A 22,775-nucleotide genomic window follows, 5' to 3' on the forward strand; every position below is an offset into this window, starting at 1 on the left:
TACATGATTTAAGACACGTGTGGTTTAATGATCTCTAAGACTCAATGACTAATATGTGTCATATTTCAACAAAATAGACATGATGACAAAAATGTAGATATATCAAAATGAATGGTATTTCATTAATGATTATTCTCCATAAAATGGGCTTTTCTCCATAGAACTGAGGATGGGATACAATAAGAAAACCCCTAGCCTTTTATGGTTTATGAGTAAAGAAAAGCTCTAAGATGAGAGAGATGGACCCTGTATCTAACTGAATTATTCAAATTTAGGTTTAGGGCTAACTCCATGAAATAGTTTGGAGAATATCAAGTCCCATTGGAAAGACACCAGGCAAATAAGTTTATTTATTATGACTATTATCTTTCCTTTCTTATTGTAAACTAGTAAGTTTAACTCCAGCCCCCATAGTATAGTTTCTCATAGTGGGGTGCCCATATTATATATTATTAATCTTAGCATGTCATATTCGAGGCTGGTTGAAATAGGATAGCTTAGAAGCCAACCTTGGTCTCTGTGGTCTTTACTATTAGACAAGAATTATACAGTCAATAAAGTCAGGATGATTCAACTATAAAAGTTGTTTTTCTATGTGTAGGTATTTTTAAAAGCTATGTTTCTCAAAGACCATGCTGTGTAACATTGTGTTTTCATTGTTATTTTCGGTACCTACTACCCTATCTACAATAGAAATTTCAAAGTCCTTGAAGTGGATCGTGTAGCTAGGCATATCTATTTGAGAGATGGAGAACTCAAAACCAGTGTTTCACTCCCCAGACATCCACAGCAGTCAACACTGGCAAAACCAGGAGCTCAGAACTCAGTCTGGGTTTTCCATGTGGGTAGCAGAGACCTAAATGTTTGAGCTATCATCTGTTGCTTCCTAGCGAGCACATCATAAGAAGAGCAAGGACCAGAACCCAGGCAGTACAGTATGGGATGTGAGCATCCACACCTATGCCTTACTGAACCAAATGCACATTTCAAATTCTAAGTAGGCAAGATTAGACCACTTTGTACCCAGAATTAGGTTGGATTTTTTGAGAATTATGGAGTGCTATTAATGTGTAAGGAAGGTGATTGTCAGGCCAATGGAAGATATATGGTACAGCAATTGACATCTTACTGGACACTCGTTTTGTTATCCATATGGAGTTAAGATTTTGAATAAAACCTGTAATCTAGATCATAAAAAAATTCTGGGCAAATTGAAATATCTGTAAATACTAGCTACAGAATTATTTCAAGGTAGAGTAGGGTAAGATGCCAAATTATTTTATAAGATCCATCAGATTTTAGACACTGATGAGCAATAGCTTTTCTATGGCAGGGATAAAAAATTCAATATCCAGAGTTCAGAGAGCCATGGAAGTTAGATCCGTTAGATCCAACATTACTGGATTTTGAGTTAAGCTTCTAACAGGCAACATTCTCAAAATTGATCTATTTTGGAATGAAACTAGAATTCTAAGACAAAGTCCAGTTCAACTTACAAAACCCTCAATGTAAAAGGAGAAAACTGAAGTGGGAGCAAATGGGTTCCCGTGTGTTTGTTCATGAGGTTCTAATCTAGATCTGAATGTGAACCAGGAAGGCTAAAGTTTCTACAAGAAAGGATGTAAGTTAAAACTGCATTGGTAGAGGTTCAATGTTTCCAGGTGGGACGGTGAAGAAGGAAAGCCAGAGGAAATAAGTTAAAAAATGGAAAAGCAGAAGGTGATCATATACTTATCATTTACTTTTGCATAAAATAACATTGGTAAGCATATAAAGAGCCAAAAACAAGAGAAATCAGGCAATTTTTCATATTTCTAAAATATTTTTACTTATATATGTTAAACAAATTTCATTTATACAGATTTAGGAGCATAGTGATACTACCCACCCACCCTCCTTCCTCATTCCTTTCTTTATTTTTATGATGATATACTTTCAGTTTATTTTGTAGTCAAATGCTTAACTCTCTACATATATGAGCAAAAGTGACATTTTGATATTTGATTATTGTTTACAGCCCTTATCTTCTCTGTTGGGGAATAGTGTTTTTTTTTCTCTTCTTAATATAATTATTCAGATTTAATAAAAATTATCAATGGAAATAAGCAAAACACCTAAACAATTTCCAAATCAATTGTAAAGAATTTGATGTTTTTAAACCAATAAATAATTATATGTAGAATAATCAAATGAAGTTTTTATGTACTTTGATGCTATTATAGATGTGGAGAATACAAGCTAATTGTAGTGTAGGGAAAGGGATATAGCATGTGCAAAAGGAAGTGCTGGCATGACAAAATTAGCAAATCCAGGACTGTCTCTAACACGTTAAGTTGCAATTACATGAAAGATGTAAATATTTCATTTGAAGAGATACAAGGATAGTGACTTCATAAGGAATACCAAGCCTAAAGTAGTTAGCAACTATAGGTTTTAATTTTCTTTACAAATTAGCCATCTAAATATCATTTTCTATCCCAATAAGAAGGCTAATTTTCAATATTTATCATTAATACCCAGCTCTGCAAATCTTCTCTAGCTATATTCAAGCTTTCTGAGCTGAGGAAGTCTCAGATTTGTAGTCATTAGTGATCATTATCCTTAAATGAAAATGTACTGGAAATAACTTTTATCATTCATAGTGGGTAATTTAAAGGATAAAGTGGGAGTATTAATGTCAAAAAGTACAGTGTAATAACCACAAATACTTCTGAAGAGAATATCAAGCTACTAGTATCACCAGGGAAAGAGGTTTCCTTGTTTGGTATCACACAAGGCCTCTACTACTCCTTGTCATACAGTGCAGGAGAGGACAGTGGGGAGGAACAGCAAAGAGAAGGCAGGCCAGCCGGCGCCGCAGCTCACTAGGCTAATCCTCCGCCTTGCGGCGCCGGCACACTGGGTTCTAGTCCCGGTCGGGGCGCCGGATTCTGTCCTGGTTGCCCCTCTTCCAGGCCAGCTCCCTGCTATGGCCCCGGGAATGCAGTGGAGGATGGCTCAAGTGCTTGGGCCCTGCACCCCATGGGAGACCAGGAGAAGCACCTGGCTCCTGCCATCGGATCAGCGCGGTTCGCCGGCCGTGGCGGCCATTGGAGGGTGAACCAACGGCAAAGGAAGACCTTTCTCTCTGTCTCTCTCTCTCACTGTCCACTCTGCCTGTCAAAAAAAGAAAGAAAAAAAAAAAAAAAAAAGAGAAGGCAGGCCAACTACCTCAACCTAGCAACTAAGTGCTCTTGGTTCCTGTGACTTTTGATACCAGAATTCCCTAACTGCCAGATTAAATTACTCACTAAAATTACAATGCATTCTTGAACTCTTTGTCTATTTTTTTTTTTTTTTTATTTCACTCATTGGGAAGTCAGACAAACTGATAGAGATCTTCCTACTGTTGGTTCATTCCTCAAATGCCTGCAACATCCAGGACTGGGCCAGACTGAAGGCAGGAGCCAGGAACTCAATATAGGTCTCTCACGTGGATAGCAGACTGGAATCATCATTTGCTGCGTCCCAGGTTGTACATTAGCAGCAAGTTGGAATAGGGAGTGGAGCTGGGACTCAAACCCAGACACTGATAAGGGATGTTGGCATGCAAACCGGCCTTTTAACTGATGTACTATATGCCTTTCCCAGAGCTCTTTATCTTTTAAACATAATTCAACATAATTTCACCATTCTTTTCTACTTAGACTAGAGTGAGTCAGCACCTATTAAGGTTATGCCAGATGCCTAACCAGGCTACCCCCAAATAACTCACCAGTGCCCATTGTTTTATTGTCACTGATCTACTTGACCTTGTCAGCCCAATAGGGTGATCTTTAACATTCATAGTTTGATGTGTTCCATCTCTCCATGCTGCTGATACTGAGGATTTTATGTTCAACTTACTCATTTCTTTACTCTCAATATTCAGCTTCCTATTCCTTCTAGCTGGTGATACAACCAATTTCAATGTACTTCAAAATTCACTGTGTTCATTGACTATCCACAGAAACATTTGTTTCCTTCTACAAACTGAAACCTGGATTTCCCTTGGAAATTACATGTTCTGCAGTCTCCACAAACAGAAGCTGCTCCTCTCACCTCACACTATCGATCGCAGAGCCAGGAAACAGTCATGATGCATTCTTCTAACCGTGCTTTCCAAAGCTTGAACATTATTTTTCACCCTCATGTACAATGTTCTCCTTGCTTCAGATCCACATTCTCTCCCTGTGCTTCCTCATCAATATATTTTGATGGATCATTTGCTCACAGTCATTCATGACTTAAATTGAACTGAAGTCTTCGTAGTCATTCCCTTTTGTGCTAAGACTGAAAACTGCGAATCTTTTGAAGATTTATCAGTCTACCAAATCTAATTTTTGAAACATTTTCTCCAGCAACTTCCATTGCCACTCTTTTGAAGCATCCCATTCCTAATAGTGAGGACTCCTTAAACTTCTAAAAACTTGAAATAATTTACCTAATTCTTCAACACAGCTATCATTTTATAGCCTCATTTAAAAAATATTTGATATAGAATGACTTAAGATATTTGATTTTGCAAGAGTTAAGTATCCTCAGCTTTGAGAAGAACATAATGTCAGAGTCAGTGAATTTCTTAAAGCTTTATGGAGACAAAGAAATAAACAATTTTTTAAAAAGTTTCAGTAGTGAAGAACAAAATGTCAAAGATTGATTATTTGTGAAGTTGAATAAAATAGAAATATCACTAGTGAGATTAATTAATAAAAGCACAGAAGGTGTAATTCAAGGGAGAAATTGTCACACATGAAAAAGATTTAAAATATGAATGTTATAAAACATATCTATGGATCAAAATCATACTACAGGCATTTGGGGGAATGAACCAATGGATGGGAGCACTCAAATTTTAAAATTGTTTTAAAATCAAAACCTTTAGTGATGAGCAAAATGGAAAGTGTTAATTTATGTAAAGGGCAGGGTGCTAGAGAACAGGGAGAAACTGATTAAGAGAATCTTCCATCTACTGATATACTCCCCAAATGGCCACAATAGCCAGGGCTGCATTAGGATGAAGTCAGGAATCAGGAACTCCTCAGGGGCTCCCATTTAGGTGGTAAGGGCCCAACCACTTGGGTCATCTTCTGCTTTCCCAGGCACATGAGCAGGGAGCTGGACTTTAAATGGAGCAGCCAGGACTTGAACCAGTGCTCTAAGAGAAGACACCAGCACCACAAAGAGTAGCTTAACCCACTATGCCAGAACACTAACTTCTGAGCAATTTCTTAAAGCATGGTACTTACCAAAACTAACTCAGCAATCTAAAGAAAAGGTGAAATTATTGAGAAAAACTTATGAAATTAAACAGTGGCTAAAAATTTACAGCCTGGACGCAAAGCCCATTAGCCCCAGGGTTTATGCTCCTCTGCATCATCTGTTGGTGTCAAATTTTTCAACAAGGTTTTCTGATTGAAAATCTTAAAGCTATATATTCCTATGTAAAGGGAATTTTATTTTTGGATGAAAATACTTGTGGGAATGCAGAATTCCCACTGTTCACAAATGAAGATGAAATAGTAAATGAAGATGATGGGCTGCACAGCCAAGGGGATCATAACCTCCCTAACTGTTCCCGTTACTATGGCTACACAACTAACCAGTTCAGAACTCAGTAACTTAAGGCAACAACATTTATTTAGCTCATGGTCAAAATTTTTAAAATGTCTATATTTTAAAGGCTTAGTGGTAAACAGAAGCCAATGTTACTAAAAAACAAGAATGGATAAATAAAATTAAGAGTTAGAACTAGGGGCCAGCACTGTAGCATAGAGGGTAAAGCCACCACTGCAGTGCCAGTATTCCATATGGGCACTGGTTCGAGACCCTGGCTGCTCTATCTATCCAGCTCTCTGCTATGGCCTTGGACAGCAGTAGAAGATGGCCTAAATGCTTGGGACCCTGCATCCACATAGGAGACCCGAAAGAAGCTCCTGGATTTGGATCGGCCCAGCTCTGGCCATTGTAGCCATCTGGGAAGTGAACCAGCAGAGGGAAGATTCTCTCCCCCCCCCTTCTCTCTCTTTCTTTCTTTCTTTCTTTCTTTCTTTCTCTTTCTCCCTTTCTCTCTTTCTGCCTCCACCTTTCTGTAACTCTGCCTTTCAAATAAATGAATAAATACCCCCCAAAAAATTAAACTAGAACTGTCCCAAAGAAAATGACCACAAATAGAGATAGGGAGAGGGAAAGGGAAAGGGAGAGGGATGGGGGGGAAGAGAGAGAGAGAATGAATGAATATGAATATAAACACATTTGTTTGATCAGTACTCTGGAGATAAAAACAGGTCACCTTTCCCTACTTCAAGAATTCATGAACATTGATCCAGTCCTAACTGGAATTTGGAATTTAATTCTGTGAACCAGAGATCATGATCTAAAATTGTGAGACATAGATTGACAAGTATCCACCTGAGTAAAATAAATATTTTCCCCTCAATTTTCCATAGAAAAGTAGAAAAACAATACTCATTTGATGAGATTAATATTACAGTGATACCCTGACACTTTTCTGTGTAATATCCTTCCCCCTTAGCAACAAAAACCCAAACATGTTGGAATCACAAGGTACCTAATTAGAGACACTTGGTACCGAAGCACTCTTACAGACTGGTGGACATGTGACTGTATACCAGGATTCTCACAGACGTAAGAAGAGAAGGCAGACTTGGCTTCATGTGCTGTTTAATCATTTCCTCTACTCCTCCTTCCAGCCTAGATTGCAGATGATTTCAAGTCACACTCTGAAAAGCATTTTTGGAACAAGAAGATAAGGTGCATAATGTGTCCTTTAAAATCTTTCACTTCCTCTTTGTCAACAACATGAATTTGCCATCTTCTCAATGCTCTTTCCTCCCTTTTTTCTTGTGTGTAGCACTGCATGAGGGCAAGGATGCAGGGAACATTGAAAAAGTGATTTATTTTCTCCCTGTAATAAGAAATCCAGGACTAGGGCAGTGGCCCTAAGATGTCTTTGGTGCTTCAGGCACCATACTACCTATGGGGTCTGCAAACTTTGAAATGTGACTTTTATCCTCAATTGCAACCTGGCATTTGTACTCCTATGCATTACAAAGACATTTTAGAAGATGAAAGTGGAAGGGGTAGAGTAAAAAGGGAATGATAGCTAAATCTGTCTCTTTTAATCCAAGAATAAACAGCTTTCTGGGTGCCATGCCTAATATTGTTCCACTTAGATTTCATTGGCCAGAAATGTGTCACTTAGGCCACACCTATATGGGTGCAGCCAGGGAAATCAAATGTTTAGCTGGGTACATTACTACCAGGCAGAATTGGGTTTCTATTAGTTAAAAAAAGGAACAGAATGGATATTGTGTGGGCAGCCAGCACAGGATAGTATACATGTTTTTCTTTAACATTGTAATCTTTGTTTAATTTTATGTAACAAGTTAAAGTCATAGGAATATTTAAAATTCAACCCAAATTAGGCCAATGGGTGTGATTTTCAAGATAAAAGTCACAGAATTTCTGAAATGGTTTTAATTATTGTTGCACACAGACCATTTGGCAAGTCTTTTTAAAGAGATTATACTAGTGTGTGGCAGCATTCAAATTGGTATATTTATTTATCATTAACACAGTATTCAGTCTCATTTTATTGGAAGAAAGCTGGGATAACTTTTCCTACCTTCACAGTGAAATCTTTTGAATATTATTATTTTCTTAACCCAAATGTCCTTATTATATTTTCCACAGGCGTGTAGCCATTTTGTTACTTCTTATAGCAGCAATAATTCTCTATTCCATAAAAAATAGGATTTTACAAGCCGGACAAACAGTTCCATAAATTCAGAGTGTGCTGAAACAGTGCGTTTTTTCCCTTATTCATACTTTTGTGGTGTATTTGTCTTAGCATCATGCTCTCATTTTTCTAAAATTTACAGCTTTTTATGAGTCAAAAAATCCACAGAAAAATTGGTCGACACCTAGACTATCAAGAAGCAAGGGATTTATAAGGCAAATACATATTTCAAATAGAATATTTTCTCAAAATATGTATTTCACCCTAAAATGGTTCTGAATGCATTAAGTAGAATAAGATTTTTCTTCCATCAACTTTGAGTGATAGTGTATATGTGTAAACAAATGTACATACTTAACCAGCTGTGCAGCTAAGAATTTTTCATTGTTGTTCTAGACCAAATCTTAGTAGCATATTTTTTTTTTCTCTTTAAGAAAAAGTCTACTAGTATTAATCCATTTATTTAACAATTGTTGATGAAAACTAATTTGTGGAAACAGTGGTATAGCAGCAATAACATATTTTGCATTTCAAAGAACTACATATTTTATCTGATTTTGTGCACGTTACAAGTGAGGCAGCTATATTAAAATGAGTAATTACTTTTCATTTTTTTTCTAAAAAATATTTTATTTATTTTAGAGGTAGAGTTACAGACACTGAGAGGGAGAGACAGAGAAAGGTCTTCTTTCTGTTGGTTCACTCTCCAAATGGCCGGAGCCAGGAGCTTCCTTCTGGTCTCCCATGTGGGTGCAGGGGCCCAGGGACCTGGGCCATCCTCCACTGCTATCTCAGGCCATAGCAGAGAGCTGGACTGGAAGAGGAATAGCCAGGACTAGAACTAGTGCCCATATGGGATGCTGGCACCGCAGGTGGAGAATTAACCTACTGCACCACCACGCCGGCCCCTACTTTTCATATTTTCATTTTTGAATGAAAAGAGTCAGGAATACAATCCAAGTGCCTTCCACAATACAGATATTTCAATAAGCCATTTAAATACTGATGATAGTACTCTTAGAAATATGACTTTCTGTGCTTGGGTTCCTGCACCTGCTTGGGAGACCAGGAGGAAGTACCCAGCTCCTGGCTTCCTACCAGTATAGCGCCAGCCATGGTGGCCACTGGGAAAGTGAACCAACGGAAGGAAGACCTTTCTCTCTCTATCTCTCACTGTCTAACTCTGCCTGGCAAAAAAAAATAAAATAAAATAAATATGGACGCTGGTTCAAGTCCTGGCTGCTCCTCTTCTGATTCAGCTCTCTGTTATGGCCTGGGAAAGCAGTAAAAGATGGCCCAAGTCCTTGGGTCCCTGCACCCACAAGGGAGACCCAGAAGAAGCTCCTGGCTTCTGCCTCTGGATCAGCACAGCTCCGGCTGTTGCAGCCATCTGAGGAGTGAACTAGCGGATGGAAGACATCTCTCTCTCTCTCTCTCTCTCTGCCTCTCGGTAACTCTGTCTTTCAAATAAAATAAATCTTAAAAAAATGACTTTACAATATTTCTTTCTCCACTGTATTAGTGTCTATTAAATGGCAAGAAAAAAAGTGTAAAAATCCAAATATTGTTAAATTTCTTCACAACATACATGGTTGAAGAAGTTTAACTTTTTTCCTGGGGCCAATGTTGTGGTCCAACATATTAAGAAACCATTGGCAATGCCAGCATCCCGTATGAGTGCAGTCCTGGCTGTTCCATTTCCCATCCCGCTCCCTGATAATGCACATGGGAGATCAGAAGAAGGTGGTTCAAGTGCTTGGGCTCCTGGGAGCCCAGGAGAGAATTCCTGACTTCTGGCTTTGGCCTGGCCCAACCCTGGCCACTGCAGACATTTGAGGAATGAACCAGCGGATGGCCCATCTCTTTCTGCTCTTGCTCTCTCACTTGCTTGCTCTTTCACTCTTTCAAACTATAATCCTTCTTTAAAATTTATTTTATGATACTCTGAAAACTCTCTTGACAAAAGAAAGTATGCTTATTTGTAATTTTATAGACATATAACTATTATCTGTGTATAATTTCTCTGAAAATGGGTCACCCATTTTATTCATAAATTAGGCAACCACCATACACCAGAACCCATGCTTATTTTTAAAGTTTTTCACTCTACAAACTTCCATTTAAAAAAAAAAAAATCCAGGCCTATAAAAGGAAAAAGTTATGATTAAAGTTAGTTACACATTTATATCTCATCTGATACTTTTTTAAGATTTATTTAATTTTTATTTGAAAGTCAGAGTTACATACAGAGAGGAAGAGAGGCAGAGAGAGAGGGGGGTCTTCCATCCACTGGTTCACTCCCCAGATGGCCGCAATGGCCAGAGCTGCGCCGATCCGAAGCCAGGAGCCAGGAGCCAGGAGCTTCCTCCGGGTCTCCCACATGGGTGCAGGAGCCCAAGAACTTGGGCCATCTTTTGCTATTCCAGGCCATAGCAGAGAGCTGGATCAGAGGAGGAGCAGCTGGGACTAGAACCGGCGCCCATATGGAATGCTGGCGCTTCAGGCCAGGGCATTAACCCGCTGCACCACAGCGCCAGCCCCTCATTGGATTCTTTAAAAAACCAAATGCATTGCTCTATTTCAATTTCAGATTATATACAGATATAGGACTTCAGATAGTGCTTACAAAGCCATGCTAGTATTGAATAATCATAAAGTCTCTCTATTCCCAAGGTACTGTTTGAAGCGGACATTTAGTGCAGTGGTTAGGCTGTATCCCATGCCCACCTGCATCCCCTGTCAGAGTGCTTGGTTCTAGTCCCAGCTTCACTCCTGTGTCCCTCTTCCTGAAATGTGCACCCTGGGAGGCTATGGTGATTGCTCAATAGTTGAATCCCACCCACATGGGAAATCTGGATTGAATTCCTGACTCCTGGCTCAGCCCTGGGTGTTGCTGACATTTGAGGAGTGAACCACTGGGTAAGATCTCTTTTCCCTTCTCTCCCCTCTCCTCCCCTTTCCCCCTTCCCTTTCCCCCTCCCCTTTCCCCCTCCTCTCCCCTTCACCTCAGCTCCCTCTCTGCTCCCTCTCCTCTCCCTCTTCTTCTTCCTCTCCCTCTCCTCTCCCCTCCTCTTTCCTACTCTCCTCTCTTCTCCTCCCATCCTCCTCCTATTCTCTTTTTCCTTCTCTCTCTGCCTCTCAAATTAAAAAAAAAAATGTGGGGGGTTCCAGTGTTATGGCAAGTTTAGCCTAAGCTTGCCAGCCTACATCCATATTGGAGTGCTGGTTCAAGTCTGATCTGCTCTGCTTCCAACCCAGTTTCCTGCTAATGCACCTGGGAAGGTATTATATGATGGCCCAAGTAGCTGCATCCCTGCCACATCCAGGTGGGAAAAATGGATGGAGTTCCTGGCTCCTGGTTATGGCCTAGTCTAGTCCTACCTGTTGCAGGCATTTGGGGAGTGAACCAGCAAATAGAAGACGTCTCTCCCTCTCTCACTCTTTCTCTCACTTATTCACTCACTCCCCCCACCTTCTCTCTCTCTCACTCCCTCTCTGTCACTCTGATTTTCAAATATTTTTAAATATTTCAGAAGTACTGTTGAAAATCTAGTGGCAATATCCAGGTGCTTTAGCAGACACAGAATGGAAAAGATATATGCTGTGGCTGCAAGCATTTAAAATATAGGCAAAAATAATACCAGAAATATGGAAATATGAGGACTGATTTTATTTCTTACAGGTATTCAGTAGAGAAGGGGAGAGAGGAAGTGGAACACGGAGAGAATAAAAGAGAGTAAGTGTTCTCTTTACGACTGATCAGTGCTTTCAATATTCAGTGCTTAGTATAGATTTGTAAAGGTATAGAGTCTTGTTCCCATTTTATTGCTGAGAAAGCGTATGCACTAAACAACTTGCATAGTTTCCCTCAGATTCTATCTTAGACAGTTGGTGAAACAAAGTACTCCCTCTGTTCCTCAGCTCCTACCCTAGCCCCACATGCCTTGCATTGTCAAGAAGTGCTAGCAAGAAATAAACATACTGAGTTATATCACTTAAATTTTGAGAGTGTGCGTTAATGTAATATAGCCTAGAAAAACTTTAGTGAAAGCTATCCTAGGAAGGAGAACAATAAATATAAATATTTATATGAGTATATCAAGAGTATAAAATGGTGAAAAATTTATTTTGGCTACATATAACAGATATGCCAATCTGGTAGTAATGAGAGATCAAACTGTAAAGGCCAGTTAGTCTAAGTTATGGAAATACTTCATTGCCAGAAGGAGAGCAACTGTTCCCAATTCAGTAAGTGTAATTAGTATTTAGACAGCAGGCTCAACCCAATCTTATGAAGATTAATCATCAGCAAGGAATGCATAGAATAAAAATGATTTCTAATCTCATGAATCCATTCTACATTTTTAAGGTATTTTCTGTATCGAGTGGATATAAACAATCCTCTAAAGTGGTGTTTATGAAAGACATGCAATGAGATGAGCTGAAATAATAATTTATGAAACAATAGCATGTAGTTAAAATATTAGCTATATTTACTGGGAAACTAACAGGTGATAATGAAATTGTTAGAAATATAATTATTTTATACTACCAGACCTAGCGTATACTTGAAGGAATAGATACTTGAAGGAATGCTAAAAGCTATTTTGGCAAAGAGTTGCTGTTTTCTCTTAAATTATTGTTAAAGTCATTTCTATATATTAAAAAAAGTCTTCCCATAGCTTGAATCCAAACCCCATGGTGGCTGGTTACTATCTATGGTGTAATATTTATTAAAGGTGGGCCACCTCTCAAACTACAGGCACACACAGAGGTGGATCCTGGGCTGGGAGAAATAGGCATTACTGCAAGTGAAAAATGTGGAACCCAGAAATAAAAGAGATGGTACCCACTGGTTTATTACAATTGCAAATATCAGTGTGCAGACAAGCAAGATCCTCAGATAACAGCAGGGTATGGGGATGAGACCTTTGAAACACAGTGTATACCCAAGAAGTTGAGAGAATGGTAACAGATAATTGCACAATTGTAGCAAATATCTGACCCACCCCAAATTTCTAGGATAACAGGTAGAATGACAATTTATGAATGTTACTAACATGGAAAAGCATAATATTCTATCCAGGTCCATAGAGATGTTTAAAAAAAAAAGGACCTTAGAATCAAGGCAATTGCAGAGCTAGTAAAAGTAGGATTTGAGGTAATGTCTTACATGCATCTCTCTGTGCCAGCACTTCCCCTTTACAAATAATTAAAATTTACATAGAATATCTCTGCAGATTAAGGCCTTCAATCTGATATATCCTATCCTGACACATCTATAGTAATAAATGATCAAAAGGAATAATCATGGAAATAGTCTAAATTACAAAAGATAACACATGTTTGTTTTAGTGTATTTTACTTGTGTTGATATTAGGAAGTTATAAAATTGTTTTAAGTTACTAATTTGTACTCTAATTGGATCCTAAAATACCCTGGGATCAAATGATGTTAGTGTTTGCTATGAACAATATTTACTCAAATGGACTTTAGAATTGCTGTATAACCAACCCCTCTTCTGTAACTTTAAAGTGTAATTTGAATATTAAAGTTTCAAAGATATCCCACAGTAGCAAAACATTTTTAACTTGATTTAAGTTAATGTTATTTTCTTAGGGAGAATTTTATGTTCATATCTTTGAAAGCAACCCTAGTAACATCTCTTTAATTCTAACTTGGAAAGAGCTAGACCGGAACACTTTCACAGGCATTTTTCAACTTGGCACTCTGGGCGGGTTGGGTCTGTATTTGTTTTCTATTGCTACACAGCAAATCACAAATTCCATAACTTACAGCAACACCCGTTCATTGACTCACAGTTCTGAAGATCAGAAACCCAAGACGGGGTTGTGGCTCTTATTTTGGACTGCACTATGCTGAAAGTCATCTTCTGAATCCATCTAAATTCATCATCTAAATCCTTCTAAATTCATCTCTTAAGGCCAGAATTCAGTTCCAGTGGTTGTGGAACAAGTCATGTCCCTGTTTTCTTGAATATTATCCAGAGACTGCTCTTGCTTTCCAAAGTCCCCTCTGGGATCCTTGATCCCAAGATCCTTAACTCTCCACCACAAATTCCCTCCTGTTGAGTCCCTTTCATGATCTGAATCTCTAGTTTTCTTTTCTGTGACCATTAAGAAAAAAAAAAATCTGTTCTTTTACAGGGCTAAGTCTGATTATCTCCCCCACTTCAAAGTCAATTGGGCCATGTAACAGTCAACATCTAGATTGACATTTCAGGGATTATCTAGCGTGTTCACACGGGGGAGAGTGTTCAGTTACCAGGAACATCTTGGAATCTTGCCTAACGTAGGACTGGATTATTTTTTGTTGTGGGTGCTATTCCATACATTGTGGGAGCAACATTCCTGGCCTCTACTCACAAAATGGCAATTATACCCTCCACCTCAGTTACAACAATCAAAACTCTCCAGCACATGTGAAATGTCTCTTGGGGTGAAAATTTGCTCCAGGTGTAGAATAAAAGTATACAGAGCCCTGCCTTTTAAAAAATCTAACTATGAATTTTATTAATTTATACATTTTAGATTATAGTTACTCATTTTTATGTTAACCCAAGTATAATGTGCATTTGTAGTCTTTCACTAATGTAGCATTTCTACTTGAACAATAATTACGATAAACCCCAGTTTGAAACAAAAAATTAGGTAGTAGGTAGAATATTGAGATTTCAGGAACTTAAAATAAATTGGACTCTATTTAAAAGATTGAAGTCTCTCATTAAAAAAGTTTGATCTTAAATTCATATTTGCCTTCAACTTCTATTAGACCTTTAAATTATGTTTCCATCACCTATGGAATTTTCCCTAGTTTCCACACATTTATTTTTAATATGAAGCATTTCCTGAGTTTTGAGTTCCAAAGTTTTATAACTAACTCTGTAAAATAGAAGTATCTTTTATTAGTCCTAAAAACTGTCTTTTGTGAGTTTCTGGGGGCAGTCTCTTAAAATGTTCTTAGATTATTGAAAATTTTCATGTCCATCTTCTCATAATATTTTTGAATTTATAGATTTTACAACATTTCTTCTTGATTTTTATTTCTCTAGGTTGAAGTGTTCCAACTTTTTTTAAAAAATCTTTAGTTACAGAGAAGCATTTTTGACTCCATAATTCATGAGTCTTCAAGCTTTTGTGATAAGAAAGTGCAGTTTTTGTTAAGGTCTTGCTATCAAAAAGAGTATGGCTGACATTGGCAGCACAATGGACTTGAGACAACATAAACTTGCATCCTCATTGTCCTTACTCCATCCTAGGATTACATCACATGCCTTTTAAGATTCCTAAAAACTGCAAGATGCAGTATTTCATAGGCTTGATACTGAGGCCAATAGAAGGCACTGTTAAACATATTCATTCATTTAATACATACATTTTGAAAACTAGTGTGAAGTGTTCCTGAGTTTTTGGGGGTAAACACATACACACAGATGGAAACCCTGGTCCTCATTAGTCCACAAAGATGCAGATAATTAATCTCATCCCACTTCTTCAAACTTTAATAAGAACTAGTAAGTGATAAGCAAGTGTTCATATTCTACCTATGATTATCATTTGTAATATGAATATGGACATCCTTGCCACTTCCCAGGATACTCTAACTTACTGTGTTTCTAATATGGAAAAATATCTGAACCTTTCAAAAGGGCCACAAGTAAGTTTGATGCACAGTCAATGACAAGAAGTTATCACTATATGGGCAATGATGTGTTGCTGTGTGTAGCATCATCTATCAGCCAGAGATTACTGCCTTAATAATACATTCAAATTTGCAGAGCCATTTCTTAGTGTTGTGTTTTCTTGCCTAATGTGTAGTTTGCAGAAATGCCTATCATATTTTATTATAGATATGCAGAGTATTTTTTATTTTGTATTCAACACACAATCTGGGATGGCATTGTGGCACAGCTGGTGAAGCCACCACTTGCAATGCTGGCAATTCATATCACAGTGCCAGTTCCAGTTCCAGCTACTCTGTTTCTAATCCAGTTTCCTGCTAATCTTCCTGGAGAGGCAGCAGAAGACAGCCCAAGTGTTTGGGACCCTGGATGGAGTTCCTGGCTCCTTGGATTAGCCTGGCCCAGCTCTGACTGTTGTGGGCATTTGGGAGTAAAACAGTGTTTGGAAGATACTCATTCTCTGTCTCTGTCTCGATGTCTGTGTGTATCCTTTTTTCTCTGTTGCTTTGCCTTTCAAGTAAATGCATTTTAAAAAAAAGCCACTAATTTATGTTTCTCAGGGTCCAGACATTTTGGGATAATATATTTAAGGCAAAGCACACAGTGGCAGTTTTATCTTGGTATATGATTAAGCTTGATTCTTTACAAACTAGAGTGAAATAGAAATATATATACACACACACACACACATATATATATTTGATATGATATCTGTTACCTACTGTTCAGTTCATGTGCTTTTCCTCTATACATTCACATAATATTTTCTGATCTTTAGATTTTGCTACTAATGTCTCATAGTCACCAAAAGATTTAGCGACATCTGCAAATCTAACAGGTTTACTAATACTTTAGAAATCTTGTGAATTCTAATATTAAAATAAGAAATAAAATTCTTATTAATACAAGTAATTAGTGATAGTCTCATGAGCAATAAAAAACTTTTATGCATAGCTTTACATCCATCTATTCTAATCTATGCTCATTGATTTTAATTCAATTTTTATTTATAAACAATTGCTTCCTTCATCTCCATGATTCTTTGATTTTTCAAGGCTGTGTTTTATTTTTTCAAAAAATGAATATGGTTGGTCTAATTGTTCTTGTTTCTAAAAATAATGATAAATGGTCAAAACCCAAGGTAAACAATGTTCTGATAATCAAAGTGACTTATTCCTACAGAAGTTTTATTATCTTTTTAGTACATAGAATTTCATATATATCCCCTAATCCTTCTATTTATTGCATCCTACTAAACAGAAATAAGTACACAAATGATACTAATTCATTTGCCCCCTCAGGAGTAGAGCAATTGATTTTCTTAAATTACTTGTTAATTATATAGTATTACATTTTCATAATTTTAAACTTTTTTCACCCAATTCTTGGCAATTGCCTATTTAGTTATCTCTGATACTTTCTTAAAATTCTGGCCTTCAGATATTTTTAAACATTTGTCAGTAAGATGCATATTTTACATGACAACTGAAAGAATGTCCTGAACAATTAGAGCCAAAGTCATTTTCTCTCCAAACCTTAGGCTTCCTTCCAGTTTTCTTGCACAATAGTAGTCCTAGGTTGAGGTGTAACCCAGTGTGTACCTGTACTTTTATGTCACTGATCCTTTCACTGACCAGCAAACTGAATTTGATTTCTTTTGCAAAGATGAAGAAACATCACATTTCTTCTTCTAGTGTCCTAGAGCAATTAATACCATTGCAGATGAAATGAGTACTTTTTGTGTGTGTTTTATCTTTTCTAGTATTGTTTCATAATGATTTTGACACTCAACATCTATAGAAATTAGTGATGACTGTAATAGAATACAAACTATATCAGATCTTTAATCCTTTAGCATTCTAGAACAAATGTCTGAGATGACCCTTGCCATGGTAGACAGAGCCCTACAACAAGAACTCTGAGGTTTATAAACTTCCTTTCCGGGTCCGGCGCTGTGGCGCAGCGGGTTAACACCCTGGCCTGAAGCGCCAGCATCCCACATGGGCACTGGTTCTAGTCCCGGCTGCTCCTCTTCCAATCCAGCTCTTTGCTATGGCCTGGGAAAGCAGTAGAAGATGGCCAAAGTCCTTGAGCCCCTGCACCCACGTGGGAGACCTGGAAGAAGCTCCTGGATCCTGGCTTCGGATGGGCGCAGCTCCAACCTTTGCGGCCATCTGGGGAGTGAACCATCGGACTGAAGACCTCTCTGTCTGCCTCTCGTCTCTCTGTGTAACTCTGACTTTCAAATAAATAAATCTTTAAAAAAAAAAAACTTCCTTTCCTTTTGCAAAGAGAAGTAAAGCTTTTCACTTGCAGCTCTTCGCCAAAGATGCTAAAAATCATTTTCTTTCTGCAAAGGTTATTCAAGGCAAGAATAGTTTGAAATTTTCTACCTTAAATATACAAAGTGTCTGCTGTATTTTCTAGGGTGATGATCAGTTGTTTCCAAAAATATATACTTTTGAATTGAAATGTCTCACGTTTGAAGAATGCCTAAAGGCAAGAGAGCTGAGGTATTTGAAATTACTAAGTTTTATATGCTAACATATTGTCAGCTGACATATAGGTTATGTGAAAATGTATATATTTTTTAAAGTTTCTTACATACAGGTTTTCTATTAAGTTCTGGAATATTATCTTTACTTTTGCAGTTGAAAATCAGGACCCATAGGTGAGAGTTTTCCATAATAGTTAAGTCTCTGCTTGGGATGATATCACATTCCATATCACAGTGCCTTAGCTGAGTTTCAGATTCCCACCCTGCTTCCTCCTAATATACATTGTGGGAGGCAGTAGGTGATGGCTCAAGTACTGGGGACCCTGCTACTCTCATGGAAGACCCTGATTGAAATCTGGGCTCTTGGATTTGGCCTGGCCTGGGTTTTGGCTGTTGTGAGCATTTGAAGAATGAACCAGCAGATAATACAGATCAATCTTGCTCTTGCTCTCACTCTCCCTCTCTCTCCCTCCTCCCCTCCCTCCTCCCTGCCTTTCAAATAAAAATAAACATTTTTTTTTAAATCAAGAATGAGAACCACAAAATTAGGAAGAAATATCACTATTCAAAGATGAAATATTTTCTGAATTATGTCATTAAGCAAATTATAGTGTAGACTATAAAGGCTATTTTAATGTTCATACTTAGTGATCTCATCAAAGAACATTATATGTGAATAGAAGAAGACTTGAAAATATAGTGAGAAAAAGACAAACAGGCCTTTTAATGTGCACAAACATTGGAGCTAGGCTTCCAAAACCAGCCCCCTGCAACTTCTCAGAACCCAGTGCTGGTGAACCAGATATGCCAGGCTGCATCCAAGGGGCCAGCATCAGCAGTTGCGGTGGCAGTCACTGCTACCACCACCATCTCTGCTTCTCCCGCCCTGTAGCTCCATATTATTTTGGTTTATACATCTGTTTTCACTGGGCAAATTTCATCAAATAATATGTATCTTAGGCACAGTTCTAATAGTTTTAAATAGTTTTAGAACTGGAATAACTATTCTAGGGAAAAATATTCAGCAAATAACATCCTGAGTATAACATATTGAATTGATTGCTACAGGTTTAGAGTGCAATATGTTTTGGAGAAAGGCTTTGAGATGAGAGTGCAATAATTTTGAATCGTTGCTCTGTCATCAACAAACTGTATGACTTTGTCATGTCACTCAACCTCTCTAAATACGATTGTTATCTGCAAAATGAAAAGTGTTAGTTCCCAGATGCGTGAAGAGGCTTACCTGAGAGAAGACATTTGTAAAGTACTGAGTAGAGTGCTTGGCACAAAGTTGGCATTCAAAATAAGGTTACTACTGTGTTCAAAAGTGAGTAGCTTTTCTCAAGGCTGAAGAGAGTGGGAGGCATGATAGGAAAGGCTCAGTGAGAAGATACTTGTTGGAACTTTACCCCAGAAAGCAGCATGTATGTACAGTCTGCTCACTTATGATATTGGTTTGCACTAAAGCTTTATTTTTCCCCGACTCTATGAATGCTTATAAAAAGTACAAAATAAAAGATTAAAGCCTACAGATACATTCATTTAAAAAGTAAGGTTGGATAATGGAGATCAAAATATGATGAGCAAGAACAAGTTATTCAGAATCCAAAATGTTGGGCCAGGATTGTGGCCCAGTGGGTTAAGCTGCCACCTGTGTTGCGGGCACCTCACAGTAGACCAGGCTGCTCCACTTCCCATCCAGTTCCCTGATAATTCACCTGGGAAAGCAGCAGAACATGGCTCAAGTTCTTGGGTCCCTGACACCCATGTGGGAGACCTGGATGGACTTCCTGGCTCAGTCTTGACCATTGTGGCCATTTGAAGGAGTGAATTATCAAATGGTAGATTGATCTCTCTCTCTCCCTCTCCTTCCCTCCTTCCTCCCTTCCTTTCTCCCCCCTTCCTCCTGACCATCTTCCTCCCCCTCTTCCTGCCCCTCTCCCTCCCCCTCCCTTCCTACTCCCCTCCTCCTTCCCCTCTCCACCCTCCTCCTGCCTGTGCCCCTCCCCTTCTCCCTCCCCCCCCACTCACCCTACCTCTATAACTCTGCCTTTTAAATAAGTGTCGTTCATATTTTTAAAAAAATGTAAAATATGTCATGAAATTAACAAGTTTCATCATACCTGACTCTAATCACACTTGAATCACATACAACTTCAAATAAACCATTATTGATTCCATAAATTTTGATAAGAATTAGGACAACTTCAAGAACTTTTTTTTTATTTTAATGACAAAAGTTGTGCACATATACAGGGAACCTTATAATGTTTCTGTACATGTAATATGCTGCAAAATATCCAAGCAGGGTAAATATATCCCAGTCCCCAAATGTTTAACACCTCTTCATTGTGAAAAACTTCAAAACCCTCAAGTTGTTTTTTAGTAATCAGTATATTATCATTATGTTCATAATATTGTACAGTAAGACACCAGAATTTCTTGTTTCCTATTTAATTACAACTCAGCAGCCATTAATTCAACAGGTTTTTATAGCTTTCCTGAAAGTGTCCCTTTATAGTTCCAAGGAGTTGCTATGAAGAGATCACTCAGAGTGAAGGTAGGAAATGAAGTCAATTTCCAGGTTGCAAACGGTAGTTCGGTGATGATTGCGTTGCCACACTGAAGACCTCCAGTCCTGCTAATTCTCATTACATTCTGGAGCCTTCTTCCTTTATCTCAGAGGCATGCAAAGAAACAATTGTAATAAAAACAGTAATTATCACAGTTTTTGAAAAGAGATTGTAAATTGTTGTAACTGTCAAGCATGGCTCAGATATTAAAATAAATGTACAACTATTGATCCTTTGTTCCATTTTCTACGTAGGTGATCTTATTTGCTTTGACAATATTTGGGAGTGTGTACATTATTGACAAATCATTTGTCAGGGCTGCCATTGTTGCACAGCAGGTTAAGCTGTGCTGGCATCCCATATCCGAGTGCAGATTCAAGTCCCAGCTGCTCAACTTCCAATGTAGCTTCCTGTTAATGAGCTTGGGAAGGTAGTGAAAAATGGTCCAAGAACTTAGGCCCCTGCCACCCATGTGGAAGATCAGGATAGAGTTCTCTATTCTGGCACCAAGCTGTCCCAGACTTAGCTATTGTAGCCATCCTGAGGAGTGAACTACAAGAGAGAAGATGGAGATCTCTCTCTCTTCGTCTTTCTTTCTTTCTCTTTGCTTTTTGAATAAATCTTTTTTATAAACTTTTTGCAACCACATAATTGCTGTCTGTAAGTTACCAGGACTAAGACAGGAGCTACAGAGCATCTAAAAGAAAACCAGAAAGTGCAACAAACTCCCATACCTTTGAGAACTTCACTTTTGGGATCCAAGAAAATGCATATTTGGTATGATGAATATGTACAGAGTTTTCAGTCAGACAGAACATAGAATGATAGCAGAACATGATTAAAGAAATTTAGGGAATTACTGGCACAAAGATAAAAAGATGTGGCAGGGAAAGTGAAAGTTTTATGGATGCAGGGATGCCTTAGCTGAAGATGCCTTGCCTTACAAGATTTGCAAGATAAAACAGTGTTGCAAGGGGAAAAATGCAATTTTAAGGTGAGAGAGAAACCACTGTGATAGAGATGGATTTTGAATAGATGAAATAAATGCCTAAAAAGTACATTTTGAAATAAGAAATCACTGAGATACTTTTAATTGACTAACCAGCTCTACCTGCCCTATAACCCTATGCCTGTGTGTCACTATTAGATAAAATATTGCATTATGAATCTAACTTTGGATCAAACATGCAAAGGAAGAGCTAGTAATTTTTGGCTCTATCAGAAGTATTGGGTGAATGTGCTCCCAGCTCTTGGGTACAGAAACACATGTGCAGAGCACAGGTTCTGGGCTACTGTGCCTTTCAGAGTTTCTCATTCCCTCTAGGTGGACAAAGTAGTTTATGTGCTCTGCATGGTAAAAAGAAATGGCTGTCCATACAGCAGGGTAGTGCAGATAGTCTGAGTAAAGACTCAGAAGTCATCAAACCCAATGAACTTCCAGAGGGAGAAAAGCTACTATCAAAGACAGATCCCATAGCAGGACAGAAATGAAGACATAGAAAGTAATGTGGCGATGGGTAGTGCTCACTTCTCCCGTGGTTACCTGCTCAGCTTCCATGCAGCTTCCTCATGCTGGGAAAAAGAGGTGACTAACCACATGAAGCTAGCACATGCTTTTAAATGATGATTCCACTTGATTTTACATCTCAGACTGCAACAGTCCTGCACTCATCAGACGTTATGGAAAAAAAAAAAAAAACCTGAAGGAAGTGTTTAAGAGAACAGGATTGGATGAGATTTGGAAAGTAAAAAAGAAAACCACAAATGGCTCCCAACTTTTGGAAAATTAATTTAAAACTTGAATATAAACCAGATACTAGGAGAATATATATATCTTACATAATTAATGCTTTCTTAAATGTGATATTGTGGCTCTGTAGGATATCATCCTTATTCTTGAGCAATGTATTCTGAGTAACTTTGTGGCATCATGCTCTAGAACTTTATTTCAGCTGTTTGAGCTATTAGTTCAGATGTTTGAGCAAGTAATTGTACAAATTATTAAGCATTACTAAATCTACAGAGTTCTTCCACGTCTCTACACGTGAATATTTTCCTTTGGAAAAGGTGAGAGTTCAAAGTTAGAGTTTGGCAGGTATTGCCAAAAAAATTTGCCTTTTCTTTTTCTGTGTGATATACTATATATATATATATATATATAATGTTGATAAAATACATATAAATATATAACAGTAAGTAATACAAAACTAAAAAGTCTTCACT

At 38.0% G+C, this 22,775-nt stretch overlaps 1 long non-coding RNA gene across 1 annotated transcript in view; it reads left to right on the forward strand.

Moving 5' to 3' along the window:
• LOC149124557 (uncharacterized) overlaps window positions 1-17,717 on the forward strand; it is a 28,458-nt gene extending 10,741 nt beyond the window's left edge. Inside the window, exons 2-3 of the long non-coding RNA XR_016213737.1 lie at window positions 11,463-11,516; window positions 17,526-17,717. This is a non-coding gene — a long non-coding RNA (uncharacterized LOC149124557). The remainder of the gene's footprint in view (window positions 1-11,462; window positions 11,517-17,525) is intronic.
• Window positions 17,718-22,775: the final 5,058 nt, after the last annotated feature.

The sequence above is a fragment of the Oryctolagus cuniculus genome, chromosome 9 (assembly GCF_051225735.1).
Source record: "Oryctolagus cuniculus isolate XC-2025 breed Fujian yellow rabbit chromosome 9, ASM5122573v1, whole genome shotgun sequence".
Lineage (NCBI taxonomy): Eukaryota > Metazoa > Chordata > Mammalia > Lagomorpha > Leporidae > Oryctolagus > Oryctolagus cuniculus.